Source organism: Oncorhynchus gorbuscha, linkage group LG20 (assembly GCF_021184085.1).
Source record: "Oncorhynchus gorbuscha isolate QuinsamMale2020 ecotype Even-year linkage group LG20, OgorEven_v1.0, whole genome shotgun sequence".
Taxonomy (NCBI): domain Eukaryota; kingdom Metazoa; phylum Chordata; class Actinopteri; order Salmoniformes; family Salmonidae; genus Oncorhynchus; species Oncorhynchus gorbuscha.
Genome location: NC_060192.1, coordinates 21,046,304 through 21,073,229, shown reverse-complemented (window position 1 = coordinate 21,073,229; position 26,926 = coordinate 21,046,304). Strand labels below are relative to the sequence as shown.

At 43.9% G+C, this 26,926-nt stretch overlaps 1 pseudogene; it reads left to right on the top strand.

The window, feature by feature from the left end:
• LOC124006709 overlaps positions 1 to 26,002 on the top strand; it is a 60,561-nt pseudogene extending 34,559 nt beyond the window's left edge.
• The last annotated feature ends 924 nt before the right edge of the window (positions 26,003 to 26,926 follow it).

The following is a 26,926-nucleotide window of genomic DNA, read 5'->3' as shown; positions in this document are numbered from 1 at the left end:
TGCCGCTATTGAGGGATTGTTCATGTCTATCTTGTGTTAGGGGAAATAAATGGGTCCTCCATTGGGTCCCCTTTCATACCAGGACTACCCTGCAGCACAGAGTGACTTTCAGAGATGCCCCTCCTCCCCTAAAACAGCTTTGAAGACTGGGGGCATGTCACGCAGCCCGACAAAGGCCTCCCTTGGCCAATTTCCCTTCAAGTCCCGTTCGACTTGACAGGCATTCCTCCAAACACCATTTACAGAATGCTTTCATTCTCCACTGCCTCTCCATCTCTTTCTCCCCCCTTTCTCTCTCGCTTTCCCTGCCTCATCGGCTTTAAGTAGCCATTAAGTGCTTAAACGCACACATTCCACCGAGGCTTCTTAATGAATATCCAATAGGTTCTGGTTTGATATTTTGTCCCCATTTATCAAATCCCGTCTCATCCCTCTTTACGGGATCTATGGTCTGCAAGAGAGCTGCTTAATGTGTGCGTCATCTTCTCTTTTCCTCTAACACTTTAATTATGAATTCATTCAATTAATTGATTCAGTGATCAGGTCAATATTGTCTCCGTAAAGAATAGGGGTGTGGGATAGTCTCACGGTTGGAGGGTTTAGGTGGAGGATGATGAACTAGTCCCTGAACACTCACCATCCATCTCTACATCACACTGCCAAGGAGAGTCTAAATCTGTCTATAAAAAGACAGTGACTGACAGAAACAAGACTAAATAGCATTGAGGCCTGTGAGGCAAACGCATGATCCACCTGATGGTTCTTTCATGCCAATGTTGTTATCCCAAGCTTGAACTCCTCAGCTCTATTTCTTAGGGCCATGGCTTTGTTCCTCCTTGCCTAGATTGCAGTAGCTTCTCAGGACGCCCAGTGTGAAAACTGTGGCTTGATGGATACGATACCCCAGGCCTATGCAGGTTATTCCCTCGTCCCAATCCACCCGCACTACAAATCAATGCAAATCTTATTTGTCACATGCTCCGAATACAACAGGTGTAGACCTTACCGTGAAATGCTTAATTACAAGCCCTTAACCAACAACGAAGTTCAAGAAATAGAGTTAAGAAAATATTTACTAAATAATCTAAGGTGAAAAAAATATATAAAAACAGAAAAAGAGTAACACAAGGAAATTACAGTTCATAACAACAACGAGGCTATATATAGGGGGTACCGGTACTGAGTCAATGTCTTGGGGTACAAGTTAGTCGAGGTCATTTGTAAGGTGACTACGCATAGATAATAAACAGTGTGTAGCAGTAGTGTAAAAACAAAAAAGGGGGAGGGGGGGCAATGTAAATTATCCAGGTGGCCATTTGATTAATTGTTCAGCCGTTTCACGGCTTGGGGGTAGAAGCTGTTAAGGGGCCTTTTGGTCCTAGACTTAGTGCTCCGGTACCGCTTGACGTGCGGTAGCACAGAGAACAGTCTATGACTTGGGTGACAATTATTTGGGCCTTCCTCTGACACCGCCTAATATATAGGTCCTGGATGTCAGGAAGCTTGGCCCCAGTGATGTACTGTGCCGTTTTACCCTCTGTAGCACCTTACGTTCAGATGCCGAGCAGTTGTCATACCAGGCGGTGATGCAACCATTCAGGATGCTCTCGATGGTGCAGCTGTAGAACATTTTTAGGATCTGGGGACCCATGACAACTCTTTCCAGTCTCCTGAGGTGGAAAAGGTGTTGTGCCCTCTTCACAACTGTCTTGGTGCGTTTGGACCATGATAGTTCATTGGTTATGTGGACACCAAGGAACTTGAAACTCTCGACCTGCTCTACTTCAGCCCTGTCGATGTTAATGGGGGCCTGTTCGGCCCTCCTTTCCTATAGTCCACGATAAGCCACTTTGTATTGCCAGGTCTCTGACCTCCTCTCTATAGGCTTTTTCATGGTTGTTGGTGGCCTACCACTGTTGTGTTGTCAGCAAACTTAATGATGGTGTTGGAGTCGTGCTTGGCCACGCAGTCGTGAGTGAACAAGGAGTAAAGGAGGGGACTGAGCATGCACCCCTGAGGGGCCCCAGTTTTGAGGATCAGCATGGCAGATGTGTTGTTGCCTACCCTTAACACCTTCAGGAAGTCCGTCAGGAAGTCCAGGATCTAGTTGCAGAGGGAGGTGTTTAGTCCCAGGGTCCTAAGCTTAGTGATGAGCTTTGTGGGCACTATGATGTTGAATACTGATTTAAGTTTGTCTGCATTAAAGTCCCCGGCTACTCGGAGCGCTGCTTCTGGATGATCATTTTTTTGTTTGCTAATGGCCTTATACAGCTTGTTGAGTGCGGTCTTAGTGCCAGCATCTGTTTGTGGTGATAAATAGATGGCTACGAATAATATAGATGAGAACTCTCTTGGTTGATAGTGTGGTCTACAGCTTATCATGAGGTATTCTACCTCAGCCGAGCTATACCTCGAGACTTCTTTAATATTATACATCGCCACCAGCAGTTATTGACAAATAGACACACACCCCCGCCCCTCGTCTTACCAGACGTAGCTGCATATAAGGGCACAAGGCAAGACCCAGATGCAGACACAGGAGGCAGATGGTTCGAGTCTATTGTTTATTTATAATCCAAAAGGTAAAGAGTGTCAGACAGGCTCAATGTCAGGGCAGGCAGAAGGATCAGGCAGGCAGGTACGGGGTCCAGAAAAACAGGGGGACTAGAAAAAGGGAATAGAAAAGAGGAGCATGGGAAAAAACACGCAGGAAAAAATCAATACAAAATTTGCAAACCCCAGAAACCGCTGTAACCGCACCCTGGACGTGGGTTGGTACCAATCCACCACCGCTCTCACTTTCTCTGGATCCATCTGAACATTCCCTTCAGAGATGATGTATCCCAGAAAAGTGATTGTGGAGTGGTGGAACTCGCACTTCTCCGCTTTTACAAACAACTGGTTCTCCAGAAGGCGCTAAGAACTTGTCGAACATGGAGAACGTGTTCCAGGGCAGAATGGGAGAAAAACAATGTCATCGAGGTATACAAAAACAAACCGATTCAACGTCCCGGAGCACATCGTTAACCAGAGCCTGGAGGACAGCAGGAACATTAGTGAGTCCAAATGGCATGACCAGGTACTCATAGTGTCCACTTGCTGTATTGAAAGCAGTCTTCCACTTGTCTCCTTCGCGCGTCCAAACTTTGACTGGTCTCCCCACAGCTGAAAAACAGCAAAAGGGGTACCGGTAATAGGAATTAGGGAATTCCCAGTCTGACTCACCAAAGTAGTTGTACCTACTAATCATCTAGGTCTCCTCATTGGACAGGTAGCAATGAAATGCCCCGCAGCACCGCAATACAGACAACTGTTGGAGCTTAGGCTATGCGAACTTTCCCTAGCCGATAATCTAGCTCTTCCCAGGTCCATAGGTTCTGGTGTATCCGACTCACCCGCCGTTGATGATTCTCGAGGGAGCTCAGGTGGTTTGGATCCTCTCGGAAAAAACATCCCTCGGTCACCTCCCTCGGATGTGAGCGAGCCACTGCGGATGAACGAGTGTACCCGAGACCAGACCTCCTCTCACTCCTGTGTTCCCTTAGGCGTCCATCAATTCCAATGGTGGGGGCGATGAGGGAGTTGAGGTCCACCGATAGTTCCCGAGCAGCTAGCACATCTTTTACCACCTCAGGTAATCAGTGAAGAAAAGTATCGAAAAGAGACTGCAGATTCCAGGCACTCTCGACGGCCAATGTGCGAAAATCTAACTCATAGTCTGCCATACTACGGGACTTTTGACGTAATTCAAGAAGTTTACTGGCTGCCTCTCTCCCGGATACCGGAGAATCTAATAACTTCCTCAATTCTGCCATGAAATTCTCCAGATGACAACAAATGGTGAATTGTTGCTCCCAAACTGCCGTAGCCCAGGAGAGCACCCTTCCTGACATTAGCGTAATAACATACGCTATCTTAGATCGGTCTGAAGGAAACGAAGATGGCTGTATCTATGTAATAAGAGAGCACTGAGAAAGAAAACCCCGGCAGGTACCAGGATCCCCAGAATATCGCTCCGGAGGAGGTAAGCGGGGTTTTCGGGGAGCTGGTGTAGGCTGTACAAGCTCACCACTAATAGGGAAATATTAATGGCTGGTTGGGGTTTCTCAGCGGTAGCAGACAGCTTCCGAGCTAACTCCATGATTTGCTCCATAATCTCCTTAAACCCTTGGTCGTGGCATTCCGTCAAGGAACAGAGCCCTCCCAGAAGGTCCTGTAACTGCTCCTCACGTCTCCCAATAGTGTCTCCCTGCATGGAGACAGCGTGGCGGAGCTGAGCCAAGTCTGCTGGGTCTGTCATGGCCAGTTCGTACTATAAGGGCACTAGGTGAGACCCAGATGCAGACACAGGAGGCAGATTTGTTTTTTATTTATAATCCAAAAGGAGTAGGCAAGAGAATGGTCGTGGACAGGCAAAAGGTTAAAACCAGATTCTGAGACCAAAAGGTAAAGAGTGGCAGACATGCTCGATGTCAGGGTGGGCAGAATGGTCCGGCAGGCAAGTACAGAGTCCAGAAAAACAGGCAAGGGTCAAAACCGGGAAGACTAGAAAAAGAGAATAGAAAACAGGAGCACAGGAAAAACAACCTGGTTGACTTGAAAACATACAAGACGAACTGGCACAGAGAGACAGGAAACACAGGGATAAATACACTAAGGAAAATAAGCAACACCTGGAGGGGGTGGAGACAATCACAAGAACAGGTGAAACAGATTAGGGTGTGACACTGCATGCCCTGCCGATACATGGAGAAGCTAGACAGCGCTATATTAACCGTGTCGTCGTTCAGGGTGCAGTCAAGTCTCGGTGAAACATAAGATATTACAGTTTGTAATGCCCCGTTGGTAGGATAGTCTTAATTGTAGATCGTACGGGCCCTGAAGCTAAGACAAATAGGGAGAGAAAGTAGGCCTGTTTTATAGCAAATCTAAGACTAAGACAGTGAGGGGAGAGATTCTAAGACTGATCTGCTGCTGTGACACGAAAAGGAAACAAACGCAGTGGCAGTGTGGCACCGTATATCAAAGCTACCACTTCCATTACCTTAAATTGAATTTTGTAATCTTCTACCTGCTTCTGTTTCCTTTTGCCACCGGCGCTGGCAGACACCTTGTTCTGTGTCCACGGATAACAGTAACATGCACCCACCTTCCAGCTCACCCACACACACTGCTATAGTCTACATACTGCAACGCAGAGTTGCAGACCCACACACATACACGTGTGCGCGCAGGCTAGCACTCAAGCTTGCGCATGCACGCACGCACACACACACAAAGTCCAATCGCATACAGCAGGTGATTTTGAGAGTGTGTTATTCTATCAAACTGACAAAAACTACTTTAGAGTATTGCCCGAGTGCCTCCACACAGGTCTTCAGTGTCAAGCCATTTGTCATATTAGAAACCCCAACCTCATTTATTTTGCTGCCTTCTCCTCCCCACTTCCTTGTATCCCTCTGGTCCATAAGCAAGGAGAGGTCAATTAAATGGGCTGATGGACAGAGGGGGAAAAGCCTGCAGGGATTCAGCTGTGATTGAAAGCAAAGAATGAGCGACTCCTGCACTCCAGACTCTATTTATATCAAGATGACGTGGGAGGATAATGTGCCATCAGCTAGGAGATGGCATTAAATGAACTTTGATCAGGGAAACATGATCAGAGTTCAGGAAACGACAGCGCTTGAGAGAGGCTTAAAGTCCTACAGCTCAGTCTGTCCCTTTGCTGAAGGGTAAAGGAGGAGATATGGATCTGCGTCTAGGCACGCCTGGTCTACAGGACAATGAACCTTACCAGTTAACACTGGGAACCACAAAGGACTTTCATCTGACAAGCGGATACAGTTTCCCTTTTACTTGCTGAATACAATTACATGTCACATACGGCAGTTTCTGAAACAGGATTTGTCTTTTCACCTATTTTCTGAACAGTCAAAGTAAGGTATTTTCATACGTAGATACACATACCGCATTTGTGGTAGTATTGTCTGAATAGTTACATTTTGGCATCTTCACAGTGTGGTTATTTTAATTGTCGAGCCCAAAGCTAAGGAGTCCAGAGCACCAAGGCCTCATAGAGACAATATCATTTAATAAGGAGATTCTAAAATGAAGCAACTGTGTTTTTGTCGGTTCCCCCTCCTAGCCACTAACTGTACATCAAATGATTTGACTGTACCATTCCTAGGGTTGCTTGAGTGGAGGCATATTAGAGGGCTTCAATTCCTTTGAAAGCAATGGACTAAACAATGCCCTGTGTCACCTCTGTCATGTCCCGAAGACAAAATTAATGAATAGAAAGACTGTCATTGAAAACCAGATCAACAGTACCAGCAGGCATCAACACGACTAACTTCTGCTTTGAAGATTCAAATGTTTTATATCGGGGACATTGTTTTGCCCGTAACGTTTTTACAGAACCTATTTGCAGCTTTGTTCTGTTGTCACATGAATTTTAATTCACAAAGACGTTGGCTCTCTTTCTTAGCAAATGTTTGAATTATTAAAGGGTGGTTTCCAGAGGGGAACGGAGACATTTGTCGGGATCCACATATTTTTTAAACGTGCCCTATAGGCATATACGTTCACTCGGTGCTTGTGTGAGGCCACAGTCACTATCACAGTAAGAATTACAACCCACGCTTCCTGTGTTCTTTCCTTTTTTTCGCCAGTTTTCCAACAAAGCCACTTTTCTACTTAGTGGTATTACAATACGATCCTTCTTTGTGTACAAATTAATGATGCCGCTTGAAGAATAATGGTGGGAGGAGATAGCCTTGTTTGCCCTAATTTAACCACGGAATTACAGCTAAAGAAGGCTGATTTCTTTGTTAGATATTCAAGGTGGAGAGCTTATCCCTATTTAGGTTGTTTGATAAAACCTGAATAAATGGATAAATACATGGATTAAAGAGGTACACTCAGTCAGCGACAGAAAACTATTTGAACCTCTTTGTAATATATTTTAATTTGTATTTAACCGTTAGTTAACTAGGCAAGTCATTTAATAACACATTTGTATTTACAATGACGGCCTACTGGGGAATAGTGGGTTAGTAACTGCCTTGTTCTTTGTTGGGATGAAGAGTTTGTTGGATTTTTTGAAAGATATTTCTTTGTGTGTGCATGTGTCTGAGAGAGGGAGGGATAGAGTGAGATTGCGTTGGAAGGAAGCTGCCGCTCCTAATCGTGTCGTCCATCACTGTCATAAATCATAAATCATAACGCACACATACGCAGGCACACACACACACACACAATTTCAGTGTGACATGTTTGGTTGGATCCTACAAGTACATTGCATCCCATTTTCTTTGAGAGATCCTTGAGCCACCACCATTCCTAAAGCATGGCTCATGTGTCTTTTTTGATCTGCTCTCCTCTGCGATGCATGTACAGTATATACACAGTCATTCTCCACCGCCACCAGAATCTTATCGCTATTCTATCACATACTTAGTGACTGCAGCAGTCCATAGTCAAATCCTATATATGATAATTTGTTCCAATATATCTCAGCTACTGCCTGTGCTGGCTGCCTGCCTACCTTTGTAAGGCTCCTGGAGATTTGTGCACCCTGTCACGCTGAAGTTTGCGTTCCAGTTTGAGTCATGATACACGTCTCTGGGCAAAATATTACTCTTGCTGTCAAGATTGATATATTCATGCATTCATGCTTTCAGCACTACAATTAATCTGTGCTTTTATTATTTTCTTAAGGAGGGGGGAAAATGGTGTACATTCAAAATAAGACAATAATTCAACACTGTAATAGCACAGTATATTGGGCGGTAAGTAGGGACCTCCATGAGAATGTGATCAAAAGAGTTCCTATAAACATCACATTCGCCTCCAGTATAGTTACAGATGGTTGATACTCAGTTTAGCTTGTTTGTTTTTAGATCTACCGATGTCAGATCCTAATTTGACCCGTTTCGTTGCAGCAGGAAAATAGTTGTACCTTATGTAGGCTACGTGCAGTCTACAGCACGTCTCGTGTTAATGTTTATGTGGATTATCATAAATTGACATATTTGTAGGGGTAGATGTATTTTTGTGAGGGAAAATCTGTTTTTGTTCAATCAATTGTTTAATTATATTTTGAAGGGACGCAATACCCACAGCCACTGACTCCAGCACACATATGACAGAGTTGGCATGGGTTTGAATCTGGTCCACTGCTCATGGATGAACGTCTATTTCTGATGCATTAATTCTGTGTGGTTACAGGGTTAATTCTGCGTGGTTGCTGGGTTAAGACAGAAACAACTCAAAGTTTAACAGGTTATGCATTAATTCTGAGTGATTAAGGTTAGGGATATGGCAGGGGTAGGCAACCCTGGTCCTGGAGGGCCGCAGGTACTTCATGTTTTTGATTTAACCGACCTGGAAGACCAGGTGTGTTGAATTTAAGCCATCACTGAATTGATCAATTAGCTCAGTTGGTCAGGTGTGGTGCCTAGTTGGAACATCCTGCACTCTAGGAACAGAGTTGCCTAATCCTGTGGTATGGTTTGGGGAAGGCTGACAAACAAAATTATTTAAAAACGATGCCTCCGTTTCATCAGTATTAATCATGCTTGCTAGAGCATCATGAACTGCCGTGGCGCAGTGGTCCAAGCAGTGCCCTCTGGGTCCGAGCCTCAGGAATTTGCTGGCCGATATAGTGACCAGCCTGAGCCTACATTTGGCCCACAAGTTAATTGTGTTTGTTTCAATATTTTCAAGAAGTAAAATGAATATGATAATTTACACAAACAAAAGTGTCTCACCCTCAACAAAATTGTCTTTGGATAGGCTCATGCATAAACATCTTGACAGCTTTACGAAATGAAATATTAAAGCCACATAATACATGCTTTCATTCCTCACAAAAGAACAGAACTATATTGACAAATTATACATAGCTGAACTATAAAACGTGGACTAGTATCCACACTGGAGGAAAGTTGATCAATCTACTGTAGGCCTACATCTGTCAATCAACGGATGGCTCAAATCAATTTATCAACTCAGCCAGAGACACACAATCTGTAGCCTATTATGGGTTTTCACACCTTTCATTATGTGACAATGGGTAGGCTAATCAATTAACAAGGAGCCTATTGCAACCATCGATGGAACTAGATTATCGCCATCTGACGCCTTATTAAACCATCAGCACAGGCTGATATCATTTGCAAACATTATTGGTGACCGTATTACCGCCCCCTAAAAGATGATGTCGGTGTTACCTAGAACTAGGAAACTCTGAAATGTCCGACTTGCTAACTGGTTGTAGTTATACACGTGCCGTTACACAAGTCCTGCTTGCAATCAGTCTTTCAATTTATGTTCGCCCTCTGATTGGTATTGTAATCTGAACAATTTTGTCCTTTTTGAACAGACTAAGCGCAATTGAGCTATTTGACAAGCATTCCGTACAATAGAAATATACAGTGGTGTAGTGGTTCCTGGAGAAGTGGGTATACTCTAATTTACCAAACATTTCCCAAACGGCCAACCAAATCATATCGACAAAAAAAGAAACATGCCTTTTTCAGGACCCTGTCTTTCAAAGATCATTTGTAAATATCCAAATAACTTCACAGATGTTCATTGTAAAGGGTTTAAACACTGTTTCCCATGCTTGTTCAATGAACCATAAACAATTAATGAACATGCTGTGGAATGGTCGTAGTGGAACGGTAGCCTAGTGGTTGGCATGGGTTTGAATCTGGTCCACTGCTCATGGATGAACGTCTATTGGGGCGGCAGGGTAGCCTAGTGGTTGGCATGGGTTTGAATCTGGTCTTCTGCTCCTGGATGAATGTCTATTGGGGCGGCAGGGTAGCCTAGTGGTTAGAGCGTTGGTCTAGTAACCGGGAGGTTGCAAGTTCAAACCCCTGAGCTGACAAGGTACAAATCTGTTTTTTTGCCCCTGAACAGGCAGTTAACCCACTGTTCCTAGGCCGTCATTGAAAATAAGAATTTGTTCTAAACAAATAAAAAGACACTAACAGCTTACAGATGGTAGGCAATTAAGGTCACAGTTAAGAAAACTTAGGACACTAAAGAGGCCTTTCTACTGACTCTGAAAAACACCAAAAGAAAGATGCCCAGGGTCCCTGCTCATCATGCTGCAAGGAGGCATGAGGACTGCATATGTGGCCAGGGAAATAAATTGCAATGTCCGTACTGTGAGATGCCTAAGACAGCACTACAGGGAAACAGGACGGACAGCTGATCGTACTCACAGTGGCATACCACGTGTAACAACACCTGCACAGGTAGAGGATGGCAACAACAACTGCCCGAGTTACACCAGGAATGCACAATCCCTCCATCAGTGCTCAGATTGTCCGCAATAGGCTGTTGTAAGGCAGGTCTTCACCAGACATAACCGGCAACAACGTCACCTATGGGCACCAACCTACCATCGCTGGACCAGACAAGACTTGCAAAAAGTGCTCTTCACTGATGAGTCGCGGTTTTGTCTCACCAGGGGTGATGGTCGGATTCACGTTTATCGTCAAAGGAATGAGTGTTACACCGAGGCCTGTACTCTGGAGCGGGATCGATTTGGAGGTGGAGGGTCCGTCATGGTCTGGGGCGGTGTGTCACAGCATCATCAGACTGAGCTTGTTGACATTGCAGGCAATCTCAATGCTGTGCGTTACAGGAAAGACATCCTCCTCCTTCATGTGGTACCCTTCCTACAGGCTCATCCTGACATGACCCTCCAGCATGACAATGACACCAGCCATACTGCTCATTCTGTGTGCGATTTCCTAATTTCCTGCAAGACAGGAATGTCGGTGTTCTGCCATGGCTAGCGAAGAGCCCGGATCTCAATCCCATTGAGCATGTCTGGGACCTGTTGGATCGGAGTGTGAGCGCTAGGTCCATTCCCCCCAGAAATGTCTGGGAACTTGCAGGTGCCTTGGTGGAAGAGTGGGGTAACATCTCACAGCAAGAACTGGCAAATCTGGTGCAGTCCATGAGGAGGAGATGCACTGATCCCCCCCTTTGTTCAGGGACACATTATTCCATTTCTGTTAGTCACATGTTTGTGGAACTTGTTCAGTTTATGTCTCAGTTGTTGAATCTTGTTACGTTCATACAAATATTTACATGTTAAGTTTGCTGAAAATAAACACAGTTGACAGTGAGAGGACATTTCTTTTTTACTGAGTTATGAATGCAACAAAGATGTAGAATCATCTGGCCAAGTGCATAAAGTTCCCTCAGTGCTCACAACAAGCAACCTCTGACAAAAGTCCCTCTACTTCTATTTGATTTGAGAATGATGAATCATACACCGTATCAATAGCAACAGCTCATGGTCCTCCTGAAATCAGAAGTTTTTTTTTACTCAATGGAGGAGCTGTATATGCAACTGGTTCACCTCTGATGCTCACAGGCAATGTGTATTGGTAGAGATTTCTGAATGTTCTTTGCCCAGCATACACCCAACCAGACATGCTTTATCTACTCATTGGCTGGATGCAGAGTTCAACAGAGTTCAAGTGAAGGTCAAGCAAATCATAGAGAAAGCAGACTGTATTGCAATCATCTCTGATGGGGTGGTTGAATGTCCGTGGGCAAGGAATAATGAACTACATCATCTCCACCCCTCAACAAGTATTCTACAAGAGCACAGACACAACATAACCACCAAGATGGCGTAGCAGTCAGAAGTCTTTGTCATCGTCTTTTCGTGTCCCTTGTATATATCGTTTTATATCTTTTTTCTTCGCAAAACTTTTTCATATTTTTCTAAACCTCAATTTCAGAACACTCTCCTGCAACCCGCCTCACCTAATGTGCTGTGGATCTGCCTTTTTCTAAAGTATTTTTCTTTACTTTTGAACCGGAACCCCAACAGAAGCTAGCCAGATAACTAGCTAGTAGTCAGCTAACCACTGCTAGCGGTCATCAACCTTTAGCTCGGAAAACTCTCGCCAGTTTGCACAATGCGATTCAAAACAGAGCATACCGGACTTATTTTCTCTCCATATCTCCGGATTCCTACCGTAAGCTCTGAACCTTTTCACCTGGATCATCGCAGAAAGCTAGCTGCAATCTGAATGGCTACTCCTGGCTAACGTCTCTGTCCCGAAGCAAGAACCAATTATCCTGGAGCTAGCCCATGCTAGGCCCATCTCCCAGCTAGCTGAAGAGGTCCATCAGCCACTCCTGGGCTACAATACCTATTTTGCCAATTGGCTTGGACCCCTTTTACTGCCACGACTGGACTACCGACGTAATCTGCCAGAGGGGGTTCTTCAACTGGCTACAACGTCATGACGTCCTCTGAATGCCCATCTGCTAGCCTGCTAGCCGCAGCCCGCTAGCTGTCTAGAGCATATTGGACTGTTAGCTGAAGAGATCCATCGGCCAATTTCTTGGGCCACTACACCTATTTTTCCAATTGGACTGGACCCCTTTACTACACCGAACGCTACTAATCCATCACGACGTGTCTGCCAACGCAACCGAACGAGGAGGCTCCACACAAGGAGGCTTTAATAGGCTTCTTCCATCGCGACGTCCCTCTAAGGTCCTTCTCCTAGCTTGTTAGTCCCGCTAGCTGTCTGAATCATTGTGTCTCTAGCCAGCTTAACTACTCATTAGACCCCTATGATCACTCGGCTACGTATGCCTCTCCCTAATGTCAATATGCCTTGTCCATTGCTGTTCTGGTTAGTGATTATTGTCTTATTTCACTGTAGAGCCTCTAGCCCTGCTCAATATGCCTTAGCTAACCCTTTAGTTCCACCACCCACGCATGCGGTGACATCAACTGGTTTAAATTATGTTTCCAGAGACAATATCTCTCTCATCATCACTCAATACCTAGGTTTACCTCCACTGTATTCACATTCTACCATACCTTTGTCTGTACATTATGCCTTGAATCTATTCTATCACGCCCAGAAACCTGCTCCTTTTACTCTCTGTTCCGAATGTACTAGACGACCAGTTCTTATAGCCTTTAGCCGTACCCTTATCCTACTCCTCCTCTGTTCCTCTGGTGATGTAGAGGTTAATCCAGGCCCTGCAGTGCCGAGCTCCACTCCTATTCCCCAGGTGCTCTCATTTGTTCACTTCTGTAACTGTAAAAGTCTTGGTTTCATGCATGTTAACATTAGAAGCCTCCTCTCTAAGTTTGTTTTATTCACTGCTTTAGCACACTCTGCCAACCTGGATGTCCTAGCCGTGTCTGGATCCTGGCTTAGGAAGACCACCAAAAACCCAGAAATTGCCATCCCTAACTATAACATTTCCCGACAAGATAGAACTGCCAAAGGGGGCGGAGTTTAAATCTACTGCAGAGATAGCCTGCAGAGTTCTGTCTTACTATCCAGGTCTGTACCAAAACAATTTGAGCTTCTACTTCTAAAAATCCACCTCTCCAGAAACAGGTCTCTCACCGTTGCCGCTTGCTATAGACCACCCTCTGCCCCCAGCTGTGCCCTGGATACCATATGTGAATTGATTGACCCCATCTATTTTCTGAGCTCGTGCTGCTAGGTGACCTAAACTGGGACATGCTTAATCATTTCTTATGGCTTGATTCCCGCTAATGGGATCAATATGACAACAGCCAGTGAAAGTGCAGGGCGCCAAATTCAAAACAACAGAAATCTCATAATTAAAATACCTCAAACATAGAAGTATTTTACACCATTTTAAAGATAAACTTGTTGTTAATCCCACCACACAGTGTCTGATTTCAAAAAGGCTTTACGACGAAAGCACACCAAACGATTATGTTAGGTCTGCATCTAGTCACAGAAAAACACAGCCATTTTTTCTAGCCAAAGAGAGGAGTCACAAAAAGCAGAAATAGAGATAAAATTAATCACTAACCTTTGATGATCTTCATCAGATGACACTCATAGGACTTCATGTTACACAATACATGTATGTTTTGTTTCGATAAAGTTCATATTTATATACAGAAATCTGAGTTTACATTGGCGCGTTATGTTTAGTAGTTCCAAAACATCTGGTGATGCTAGTCGAGCGTGCAGGGAATCGCCTGCAGCAAGAGCAACATCATTGATATATACAGAGAAAAGAGTCGGCCCGAGAATTGAACCCTGTGGCACCCCCATAGAGATTGCCAGAGGACCGGACAACATGCCCTCCGATTTGACACACTGAACTCTGTCTGCAAAGTAGTTGGAGAACCAGGCAAGGCAGTCATTAGAAAAACCGAGGCTACTGAGTCTGCCGATAAGAATATGGTGATTGACAGAGTCGAAAGCCTTGGCCAGGTCGATGAAGACGGCTGCACAGTACTGTCTTTTATCGATGGCGGTTTTGATATCTTTTAGTACCTTTAGCGTGGCTGAGGTGTACCCGTGACCGGCTCGGAAACCAGATTGCACAGCGGAGAAGGAACGGTGGGAATCGAGATGGTCAGTGATCTGTTTGTTGACTTGGCTTTCGAAGACCTTAGATAGGCAGGGCAGGATGGATATAGGTCTGTAACAGTTTGCGTCCAGGGTGTCTCCCCCTTTGAAGAGGGGGATGACCGCGGCAGCTTTCCAGTCCATGGGGATCTCAGACGATATGAAAGAGAGGTTGAACAGGCTGGTAATAGGGGTTGCGACAATGGTGGCGGATAGTTTCAGAAATAGAGAGTCAGGATTTTCAAGCCCAGCTGATTTGTACGGGACCAGGTTTTGCATCTCTTTCAGAACATCTGCTATCTGGATTTGAGTAAAGGAGAAGCTGGGGAGGCTTGGGCGAGTAGCTGCGGGGGGGGTGGAGCTGTTGGCCGAGGTTGGAGTAGCCAGGAGGAAGGCATGGCCAGCCGTTGAGAAATGCTTGTTGAAGTTTTCGATTATCATGGATTTATCGGTGGTGACCGTGTTACCTAGCCTCAGTGCAGTGGGCAGCTGGGAGGAGGTGCTCTTGTTCTCCATGGACTTTACAGTGTCCCAGAACTTTTTGGAGTTACAGCTACAGGATGCAAATTTCTGCTTGAAAAAGCTGGCCTTTGCTTTCCTGACTGACTGCGTGTATTGGTTCCTGACTTCCCTGAACAGTGGCATATCGCGGGGACTATTCGATGCTATTGCAGTCCGCCACAGAATGTTTTTGTGCTGGTTGAGGGCAGTCAGGTCTGGAGTGAACCAGTGGATATATCTGTTCTTAGTTCAGCATTTTTTGAACGGAGCATGCTTATCTAAGATGGCGAGGAAGTTACTTTTAAAGAATGACCAGGCATCCTCAACTTCTGCTTGCAGAAGTGTTTTAGGGAGCGTTTGACAGTGATTAGGGGTGGTCGTTTGACTGCGGCCCCGTAGCGGATACAGGCAATGAGGCAGTGATCGCTGAGATCCTGATTGAAGACTGCGGAGGTGTATTTGGAGGGCCAGTTGGTCAGGATAACGTCTATGAGGGTGCCCTTGCTCACAGATTTAGGGTTGTACCTCGTGGGTTCCTTGATGATTTGTGTGAGATTGAGGGCATCTACCTTAGATTGTAGGACTGCCGGGGTGTTAAGCATATCCCAGTTTAGGTCACCTAACAGAACAAACTCTGAAGCTAGATCGGGGGCGATCAATTCACAAATGGTGTCCAGGGCACAGCTGAGAGCTGAGGGGAGTCGGTAGCAGGCGGCAACAGTGAGAGACTTATTTCTGGAGAGATTCATTTTTAAAATTACAAGTTCGAACTGTTTGGGTATGGACCTGGAAAGTATGACATTACTTTGCAGGCTATCTCTAAGTTTGATGCCCTCAATCTCACACAAATTATAAATGAACCTACCACGTACAACCCCAAATCCTTAAACACGGGCACCCTAATACACCACCGCAGTCTTCAACCAAGATCTCAGTGATCACTGCCTCATTGCCTGCATCTGTAATGGGTCTGCGGTCAAACGACCACCCCTCATCAGTAAACATATCACAGAATGTTTGTGTCTTTAATAATGAAGACTGATTGTCATAGCTAGCCACCATACATTAATCTGCCGGTAGCTAAAGCTAACCAACTACACTATATATACAAAAGTATGTGGACCCCTTCTAATTAGTGGATTCGGCTATTTCAGCCACATCTGTTGCTGACAGGTGTATAAAATCAAGCACACCGCCGTGCAATCTCCACAGACAAACATTGGCAGTAGAATGGTCTTCCTGAGGAGCTCAGTGACTTTTAATGTGCACCATCATAGGATGCCAACTTTCCAACAGGTCAGTGTCAAATTCCTGCCCTGCTAGAGCTGCCCCGGTTAACTGTAAGTGCTGTTATTGTGAAGTGGAAACGTCTAGGAGCAACAGCGGCTCAGATGCAAAGTGGTAGGCCACACAAGCTCACAGAACATGACCACTGAGTGCTGAGGCACATAGAGCGTAAAAATGGTCTGTCCTCGGTTGCAACACTCATAACAGAGTTCCAAACTGCCTCTGGAAGACAAAAAACAATAACGCAACACACTACACAGTTAGACAAAAGAGCTAAGAATGAGTTAGTCAAGGCAAGGAGTAAAATCATTGAGGTGTAATAATGTGTTTGTGAATGTAATTGACTCTACATGCAGTAATGTGAGAAAATTGATAGGAGTACTCACAGTGCTTAGAGAGGAAACATTCAATAAGCGGGCACATGAGACGTGGCTTCAGTTTATGTCAGGAGACAGTTGACAATGGTAGTGGAGTGGTCATCACTTAAATCAGGTAACAGAAGGGGACTTAGCCGGAACTACAAATAGCAGATACATTCCATTTCAGCTGCGCTATCTTAGGTTTGAACAACAAGTTTGTCCATGAAGTTAAACACAGACTGCGCATCTCGCCCACATGACACATCAAAGTAGCCCAAGAAACGTTCCTGAATAAAGCCCTGATCATCCACGTACCTGACAACTGCAAGCCGACTGGTGGTACCATAGGTCCCTGAGTGGGGTGGGGTGGGGGGGGCAATTTTGTTAACCTAACTCTGGACCCTATAAGGTATGACTATGATTAATCAGATGTAAAAAGGTTTAATAAGGGCTATGGTGGGACCAATATTTCATAATGAGGTCACATGGTTTTAAAAAAGTAAGGGTGGGGTGAAAAATGAAAACCCTGCAGCAACCTTGCACTTGTTCATATGAATTATACAGTATTTAGACTAGATTAGGAGGGGTATTTCCTCTACCCAGACACAGAGACAACAACTGATAGACAATAGAACTCACAGGGCTTTATGCATGTTTGCATCATGCAGGCTTATGCAACTCTAGGCCTTGTAAAAAAACGTTTTAATATTAAAATGTTTTAATTTGCACCTTTTCCGTGCACCCCAGAGAATGAAAGGGGTTCTTCAACAAAAAGTCCACAAAATTTGTGGTGGCGAAAGGTGCACACTCCAGCTGGTGCCTAGCTAGCTACTGCTATGGAAGTTAGCAAGGCACATTTAAATAAATTGCACTAACTGGACACAAAAATAATGTTATCAAACCAAGAAAACAATTTATAATCTACCTATTCCATCTCCTGTAATTTCAAGAAACTAATTTGAAAGGAATAATATTTAAAAAATGCTCAACTATCACTTCTCAATCCCTGTACAATAATGTCACCAACTCACCAAGATTCTCAACACATACAACCCCCCCCCCCCATAATGCTCTGCGGCACAACCCCAATACAACATACTGGGTTCATTCTCTGATCTAATTTTTTTCGTGTTTCACTATTTTTATGAAATTTCACTGAGGAGGATGGTCCCCCCCTTTCTCCTCTGAGGAGCACCCACTGGTGCCAACTGTAAAGTTTTGTGGAGGAGGAATAATGGTCTAGGGCTGTTTTTCATGGTTCAGACTAGGCCTCTAACTTCCAGTGAAGGGAAATCTTAGCACTACAGCATACAATGACATTCTAGATGACTCTGTGCTTCCATCTTCGTGGCAACAGTTGGGGGATGGCCCTTTCCTGTTTCAGCATTTTTTATTTTTTTATTTTTTATTTTACCTTTATTTAACCAGGTAGGCAAGTTGAGAACAAGTTCTCATTTACAAAAGCATGACAATGCCCCCGTGCACACAGTGAGGTCCATACAGAAATGGTGTGGAAAAACTTGACTGCCCTGCACAGAGCCCTGACCTCGACCCCATCAAACACCTTTGGGATGAATTGAAACGCCGACTGCAAGCCAGGCCTAATCGCCCAACATCAGTCCCCGACCTCACTAATGCTCTTGTGGCTGAATGGAAGCAAGTCCCCGCAGCAATGTTCCAACATCTCGTGGAATGCCTTCCAAGGAGAGTAGAGGCTGTTATTGCAGCAAAGGGGGGACCAACTCCATATTAATGCCCATGATTTTGGAATGAGATATTCAACGATCAAATGTCTATATACAGTGCATTTGTAAAGAATTCAGACCCCTTCCCTTTTTCCACATTTTGTTACATTACAGCCTTATTCTAAAATGGATTAAATTGTATTTTTTCCTAATCAATCTACACACAATATCACATAATGACAAAGTGAAGAGGTGTTTAGACATTTGTTTTTGAAATTAAACATAAAATCAGAAATACCTTATTTACATACTGCAAGTATTCAGACCCTTTGCTATAAGACCTGTCCGGGGGCATCGTCGGACAGGGCCACAGTGTCTCCCAACCCCTCCTGTCTCAGCCTCCAGTATTTATGCTGCAATATTTTATGTGTCGGGGAGCTAGGGTCAGTCTGTTATATCTGGAGTATTTCTCCTGTATCATCCGGTGTTCTGTGTGAATTTAAGTGTGCTCCTAATTCTCTCTCTCTTTTTCTCGTTCTCTCTCTCTCTCTTTCTCTCTCTCTTACTCTCTTCTCTTGGAGGACCTGAGCCCCAGGACCATGCCTCAGGACTACCTGGCCTGATGACTCTTTGCTGTCCCTAGTCCACCTGGTTATGCTGCTTCTCTATTTTCAACTCTTCTGACTACGGCTATGGAACCCTGACCTGTTCACTGGACGTGCTACCTTGACCCGGACCTGCTGTTTTGTACTCTCTCTACCACACCTGCTGTCTCTAACTCTGAAAGATCGGCTATGAAAAGCTAGCTGACATTTAATCCTGAGGTGCTGACCTGTTTCACCCTCTACAACCACTGTGATTATTATTATCTGACCCTGCAGGTCATCTATGAACGTTTGAACATCTTGGCCAAATTCTGTTATAATCTCCAGCCGGCACAGCCAGAAGAGGACTGGCCACCCCTCAGAGCCTGGTTCCTCTCTAGGTTTCTTACTAGGTTCTGGCCTTTCTAGGGAGTTTTTCCAAGCCACCGTGCTTCTACACCTGCATTTCTTGATGTTTGTGGTTTTAGGCTGGGTTTCTGTATAAGCACTTTGTGACATCAGCTGATGTAAAAAGGGCTTTATAAATACATTTGATTGATTGATTGATTTGATTGAAGTAGTGGCGTGCGACATACACCTTGTTTCCTGAAACTAGTCACATATTTGATATTTCCAAAATGCTCATTTGAATCGTGTAAAGTGAAAGAGAGAGGGGGAGAGAGAGAGCAATACAGAGAGAGATAGAGCATCCAAAAAAGATTTGAGGTGAAAAGCTCCAGAGTTTTACTGTATATTAATATATGACCAGCAGGATGCATCATTAACAATGTGCTATCCTCTACAGAGACAGACAGAGGGAAGGAGATAGAGAAGCTCAGTTTTACTCCCCTTTCATCCCTCTCTCTTTTGTCCTTTTCTGGTGAGAAGATTAGAGCTGCCACACGTCCATAATGATCTCATTTCTTGGCGGGGGTGAATCACACAGTCCCAAGTGTGCTTCCTCACACTCACCTCCTCCACAGTCCTAGTAGACCTTGTTAATCACATGCCCTACAAAGACCTAGCATTGGCCGTGTTCATCCACTGCCACCTCAATCCGCTCCACGATCCATGCACAGGTCACTGAAGCATGATTTAGCTCTTCTAATTTCTTCTGCTTGCTGTTTCGTCTCATAATGTTGAATAGGAAAAGAGTGAAAGCTTCAGTAAAAGTAGTACAAGAAATTGGTGGCTAATTGGAGCCCAGTGTGGAGGGAGAGAGGGAGAGAGGACCATGTGCTCCCAGAAAGAGAGCCTGTTATGTCTTTGTTAGCTCCCGCCACTCTGGCACAGAGCAAACTAATTACCTCATGTTTATATCATCCTAATTAGTGAACACACTAACAGGCTAATTACATATTGTTTGTTTCTCTAAATTTGTCCTGTAAAGTAGAAGACGTCTAAAAAGTGTTGACAATTTTGGAGTGAGGAATCTTTAAACTGTACTTTGTTTGTGATGAATACGTCTTTGTGCTCTGTTTTTATCACTTACGTCATAGCTACAGGTGTAGAATCTTCATTTGAGCCAGAGTGCTACAAGCAGAAAAATAATCCTGCAGAATAATGATGTGGATTATAATGAATGGACATTTTTTGTAGGGGTTGATACATTTTTCGTAAGGGAAAATCTAATCTGAAATGTCAAAGTGTAAAGTACAAACTTTAGACACCTTTTTAAACCTCAAATACACTACAAATATGAAATGTCCTGCATTGCACGAACGTTATCCAGCAACAAGGTGAGAAAATTAAGATGCTACATCTGTAACACAGCTAACACCCTTGGCAGGGTTTGTAAATTAAATGACATTATTACGATGGCGCCGGAGGGGAGGGCTGCCGTCTTATCGGCTCTTAACCAACAATGCTTTTTTTTTTTTCGCGTTGTTCGTAAACTTGTTTTGTACATAATTTTTCTGCTACCGCCTCTTATGACCGAAAAGAGTTTCTGGACATCAGAACTGCTATTGCTCACCTCAAACTGGATGAAGAGTTCCTCAATGAGTCGGACGGGCGGGATATACTGCTACAGACACCCGACCAGGCTCAGATCCCCGTCATTCGCTGGAGAAGGAAACTGAGATTTTGTGGAAACAGATCAGGGTTCCTTGCGAGGATCAGATGACGAGTGGCTAATCTGCCCTTGCCGTCCGTCCTGCTAGCTAATGTTCAATCACTGGAAAATAAATGGGACAAGCTGAAAGCTTATACCAATGTCCCGTGGTGTATATCCTACCAATGGGACTTTAAAAACTGTAATATCTTATGTTTCACCGAGTAGTGGCTGAACGACGACATTAAGAACATACAGCTGAAGGGTCACTCTATCGGTAGAACTGGTAAGACATGAGGTGGGTGCCTATGCATACAGTTAAAGTCGGAAGTTTACATGCACTTAGGTTGGAGTTATTAAAACTAGTTTTTCAACCACTCCAGAAACTAGAGTAATGGCAAGTTGGTTAGAACATCTACTTTGTGCATCACACAAGTAATTTTTCCAACAATTGTTTACAGACAGATTATTTCTCTTATAATTCACTGTATCACAATTCCAGTGAGTCAGAAGTTTACATACACTAAGTTGACTGTGCCTTTAAAACAGCTTGGAAAATTCCATAAAATGATGTCATGGCTTTAGATGCTTCTGATAGGCTTATAGGCTGTTTAAAGGCTTCTGTATGTCTGAATTCAATAATGGGAAGGCTGTTTTACAAGAACCCCCTTTGAGTTATCTGTCTCTGTTGCATAAGTAACATTTCTGTCACATGTTTGCTTCAGTGAATTCATTTGTTATAGTGTCCTGAGGTAAAGGTTGTCTCTGTGAATGTCTGTCATCAAAGTCTCTGTGTGTGTGTGTGTGTGTGTGTGTGTGTGTGTGTGTGTGTGTGTGTGTGTGTGTGTGTGTGTGTGTGTGTGTGTGTGTGTGTGTGTGTGTGTGTGTGTGTGTGTGTGTGTGTGTGTGTGTGTGTGTGTGTGTGTGTGTGTGTGTGTGTGTGTGTGTGTGTGTGTGTGTCCCTCTGGCTGTAGGAGGTGTGTTAAAGTTGAACTTGCATGAAGTGCACCACACTCAGTGCACCGTTAGATCCCCCACCTGAGAGACTGAAATGGCGTATATTATATGATTAAATTCAGCGAGAGATGAGTGAGTTGTGTCTGGCTGTTTGATAACAGGCTTAATCAAAGTTGGGCTCAGGGCGTCCTAGATGTAGCCTTACGTCAAAGGGAGACAGGATCTGACACTCACACACAGTTATCTAAGCTCTGGCACCAAAACGCTTCACCTTCATAATTCCATGCAGATTCTAAGAAGTCCAGAAATTGCTTTGGACTGCAAAATCCAAAGTGTCTCAGTACATGTACATTATTAACACTAGATTTACCTGGAGCCAAGCCCACAAAATAAGCTTTTTTAAAGGTTAAAATGCAAAACTAGGGGTTTTAAGGAGGGAAAGGCAAAGAGGCAACTTTGGTAAGGCAGAGACTGAGCCTACTGCCACTGTTCGGGTTTAAGATTAATTGACAGCTTGTGGCTCTGGAGTTAGAGTAAGTGTGGAGATTCCATTACCTAAATACAAGCTGGAGTGGAGCTCAGCGAATTTCATTGGCATTCAAAACACTCCAGGAGGAACGAAGATCTTTTTTTTTTACCAGGTTAATGGACATTTAATCCAAGGGAGAAAACACGTGTGACTCGTTTCAGAAAACTAGGTGTATGTCGCGGGTCACTACTTCACACGAGAACCATTTGAAGTTAAGTTAAAGTTTTTTTATCAAATTTAGTTTATGGCAGAAATGCCTTCTGGAACGTGAACTTTCATGGACCTTAATAACAGACTTGTATGCCATCTGTAAATACGAATACAATTGTTAAATTACGAGCCTAGTTGGTTTAGCCACAGAAAAAGTAAGGAACCTTCCCGCTAGCCATTATTGGCTGAGATACGGAGTGGGCTTGACATGCCGAGAGATGAGTTCAGTTTGGTCTGCTAGCTGGCTAACATTGAACCTTGTTGGTTAGCTACCTGAAGATTCATGCAGGGTAGTAATGTCATGAGTTGTGATTATGGCTCATTGTTTACCTAGCTAGCTATCTACATGTCTTAACAAAAGACCCCACCATGCAAGTAACCATTTCAATAGACTGTAGCTGCAACAACTGTTTATGGACATAGCTGGTAATTTTGCTCTAGCGTTCTACTCCAATTTCAGAGCACTCTCGTCTGAGAGCTCAGAATAACTGATGCATTTACAAACACACAACACCCGTTGAATATGGCCGGTGTCAGTAAACGTTGGCAATTTTTTTTAAATTGTTCCCAGCTGCATAGATGCAGTCACAAACGCGCTGGATAACTTTAAAAAACAGCCTAACCAGCTCCGCTAAAGCGAGTAAAATGGTCAGTGAATGGTTCTCTCACGTTAGCCAGTTAGCTTGAGTGCTTGACTGTTGTTGTTAGGACAGAACGCTCGGATCAACCCTTCAAGAGATGGGTGGAGCTAAAGCTTAAGAGGTTGTGATTGATGCTGAATGGGTGTAGACAAAGAAGAGCTCTTCAGTAGGTACCAAAACATTCCAAAGTCCATTTTCTCAAAAGTGAAGTTACAAGTTTATCAACTTTCACAGCAGAATTACTTTCCCATTGTTCCTCAAAAGCAGGGTATGATATACCATATTGTAGCTCTGGGTCTCTGCTTTTATCCAAAGTAAAAAAAACACAACATCACATTTTGCTACATAAGACCAAATCAAGGCGGTCGTCACATCTGTGGTTGTAGAGGAGCAACATGGGTTAATTCATTCCCATATCTGCAGAGAGGAAAACTGCTAGCTGAGATGTGTCATGTAATTACAGATGCCTTTCAAAGGGGAAACATCATGTAGCCTAATACAGTAGGTCTGCACCAGTGCAATTTTTTTACACTGAGGCCTTTATCGAACTAGAGGGTAATGGAGATAATGATCATTGCTCACAATACACATTACCATTAGTATTCAGAAAGGATTTAAAAAATGTGTTTAAGGTCAAATTTATGCAAGGTGAATTGAAAAGAAAAATGGATAACTTGATTTAATTAACATATTTGAAAATGAACATGGATGACGAGTCAGTATTTAAATTTTGTGGAGTCTCATAGTTCTGTCTCTATCATTAAGCGAAGCCACTCCATTTCAAACTTCTAAACCGTCCAAGCGGTGTCAATTTCCTTCTCTGCTTAATTGCTTATCCTAATGAGCTTTGCCTGCATTGTCATGGCTGCAGTGTGGCATGATCACATTAACCAGGAACTCTACTTAACTTCATGTTGTAACCACCACCAGTGTACTATACTCACCAGCTGCTATATTGTTTTAACTTTGGTATCTTTATTTCCCCCTCAGAGTGAATACACATGTCCCCGTCCACTACCTGGAGCTTGGCGTGGAGACGTACCCGCCATTCACTAGGAGACATGTACGTTTTACCAGCCAGTTGCTAACAAGCAGAGGAATCAGGGCCTACAACACTATGGCTACCCCGTCACTGTCTGTCCTGACATTATGGTGGCACTCTCTAAACATCTGCTACAGACATATGTCAAACTATACCTCAACAGGCCCATGGACAACGTCATTTGGAAACAAGAATGGCTTTCATGATTTCTACCACTCCGGATATTTATTTTAGTTTTCTTTTACAAGGTCTATACACTCTTCCTGTATCTTAGTTTCTCAGCTGCCCTACAGCCGTGTTCATCCAACAATGACTAAGGTTGCTGTTAAAGCATTGGCCATGTTAACTCTTTGATTGGCCAATTAGGCTGGGTGTTTTGGTCCCAGATTGAGGGGGTTTGGAACACTTCACGTCTGCAGCACCTCTCTGACCGTTGCCATGGAAACTTGGGACTCTGATGGTGGCGGTCTGTGCCACGATGGGCGATGTCACTCTGCTGGAGGCTGGCGGAGTGAAAATGGGCCGTGGAGAATATGGACCAACCACAGCCCAGCAACGATTTGATGATGTGCACTGAACAAGTAGCTCTGACTGCCTTGCAAAATTCTAATGTGCAAACTGCTGTGTGTAATTTAAAATACATGTCCTTGGTTTTTCTTTGCTGTTGAACAACCCATTATTTGCAGCTGTGGTTTCGAAAAAGATTCATATTTTCTATTCTGCCAAGATGGCTTTAAAACAATCTACGCTCTCGGCTCAGAAGTGTTCATGTGGATTTTGTTTGCTTTATAAGTTTACAGCGTGTACCTGTCTGTTGAGTAATATTTGAGTAAAGCTCACATTGTTCATTTTAGTCCCCTGGGGAGAGCTGCATTCAATAGCTGGAGGTACTTTTCTGAGAAGTCTGAGGATCTAGTCAGGAGAACAGCTGATCTTCCTGCCAATCACACCTGGTGGTGGAGGAACTCAATCTATTCCCAGTCACACAGACAACTGTAATTACACATCTTGGCTCAGGACAGGAAGAAAAAAAAAATTAAACTGAGACTCAAACTTCTCAACTGTATATGATTATTTACAGTATTATTTGTTGCTACCATCTCTCTCTGACACCAAAGGCCTTTAGTGGTGGGTGTTTTGGATCTCTCTGTCTCGTGGGCACTGGGGAGAACTCCAGCTCTGGTGGTTCTGTCTCATTAAAAGGACCAGAGGATTTCACAGCAGAACCATTTCAAAGCGGAGTTGGCTCGGGGATATTCTCACTGATATGAGACTAGTGCCATAGGGTGAGAGCACTGTAGAGATGGATGTTCTGTATCAGCCATTTTATCTGTGTGCGTGTATGTTGAATGATGACGAACGTTCCAGAGAGGTTTCCTTCAATTTCTCTGGAATCTTTGAAGATGGATGAAGCCTCAACGTTCTTATAGTACTACCATGCTCTTCTGCCAAATCAACATGCATGTCTGTGTGGGTGGGTGTATGTGTGTGTGTGTCTAGCGTGTCTGACTTCATTCATGAGTGTGCTTGCAATGCTTGACAGTGGTTTTGAACCAGAGATTATGTATGTGTGTCACAAATACGGTTCATGCCACCGCTAACAAATTATGAGTAACGCTGAATACATGCTGTGTCTACATCAAAATCTCCTTAAAAGGATATGTCAAATCCCCTTGAAACGGATGTCTGGAATTTGTGTGTGTGTGGGTGAGTAGGTGTGTGTGTGTGTGTGTGTGTGTGTGTGTGTGTGTGTGTGTGTGTGTGTGTGTGTGTGTGTGTGTGTGTGTGTGTGTGTGTGTGTGTGTGTGTGTGTGTGTGTGTGTGTGTGTGTGTGTGTGTGGGTGGGTGGGTGGGTGGGTGGGTGGGTGTGTGGACAAGTGGGGACATTTTGCAGGTCCCCAAAAAGAAAAATGCTATTTTAGGCTTAGGGGTTAGGTTTAGGGTTAGAATTCATGTTAGGATTAGGGTTAGAATTAGGTTTTAGGATTAGCAGTTAGGTTTAGTTTTAGGTTTAGAGGTTAAGGTTAGGTTTAGGGTTAAAGGTTAGGGAAAATAGGATTTTGAATGGGAATACAGTTTTCGTGTGTGTGTGCGTGCGTGTGCGTGTGTGTGTGTGTGTGGAGAGGACTGGGGACTCATATTCACTGCTTTCTTCATTAGTGTTCAAATGGGGTTGAGCTCGGAGGCATTTGGCATATATCAAAACAGTATCAATGGATTTCTACAATAAAAAGAGAACTATTTTGTACTGTATATTTCTGCTTTCTCCCCATAAAGGTATTGAACATTTTATAATTAACTGTATTATTTGTTCACTGAAAAATGTTCTGTTTTATAATGTAAATAATAACTGAATCAATGGTGAGCAATAAGAATTGGTCAAATAGAAATGGTCATTGGTCCTTCTTTTCTACCATACTGTAATGGAAACCATATACATTGGTTACAAAGCTGTTCTCAAGCATATGGATTTTCAGGGTGTACACCATTTAATAAAATCAAAGAAAACGTGAGCATGAGCACAAAAACCTGAGAAAATATCAATCGTGTTTGAATGAGCTTGTTAGTGCCATACTTGAGTGTGTGTGTGTGTGTGGGGGGGGGGTATGTGTATGAAGTTGTATGATGAACTCAATGTACCTGCTAGCTACTGTACCAGCAAACCAAGACATCAGC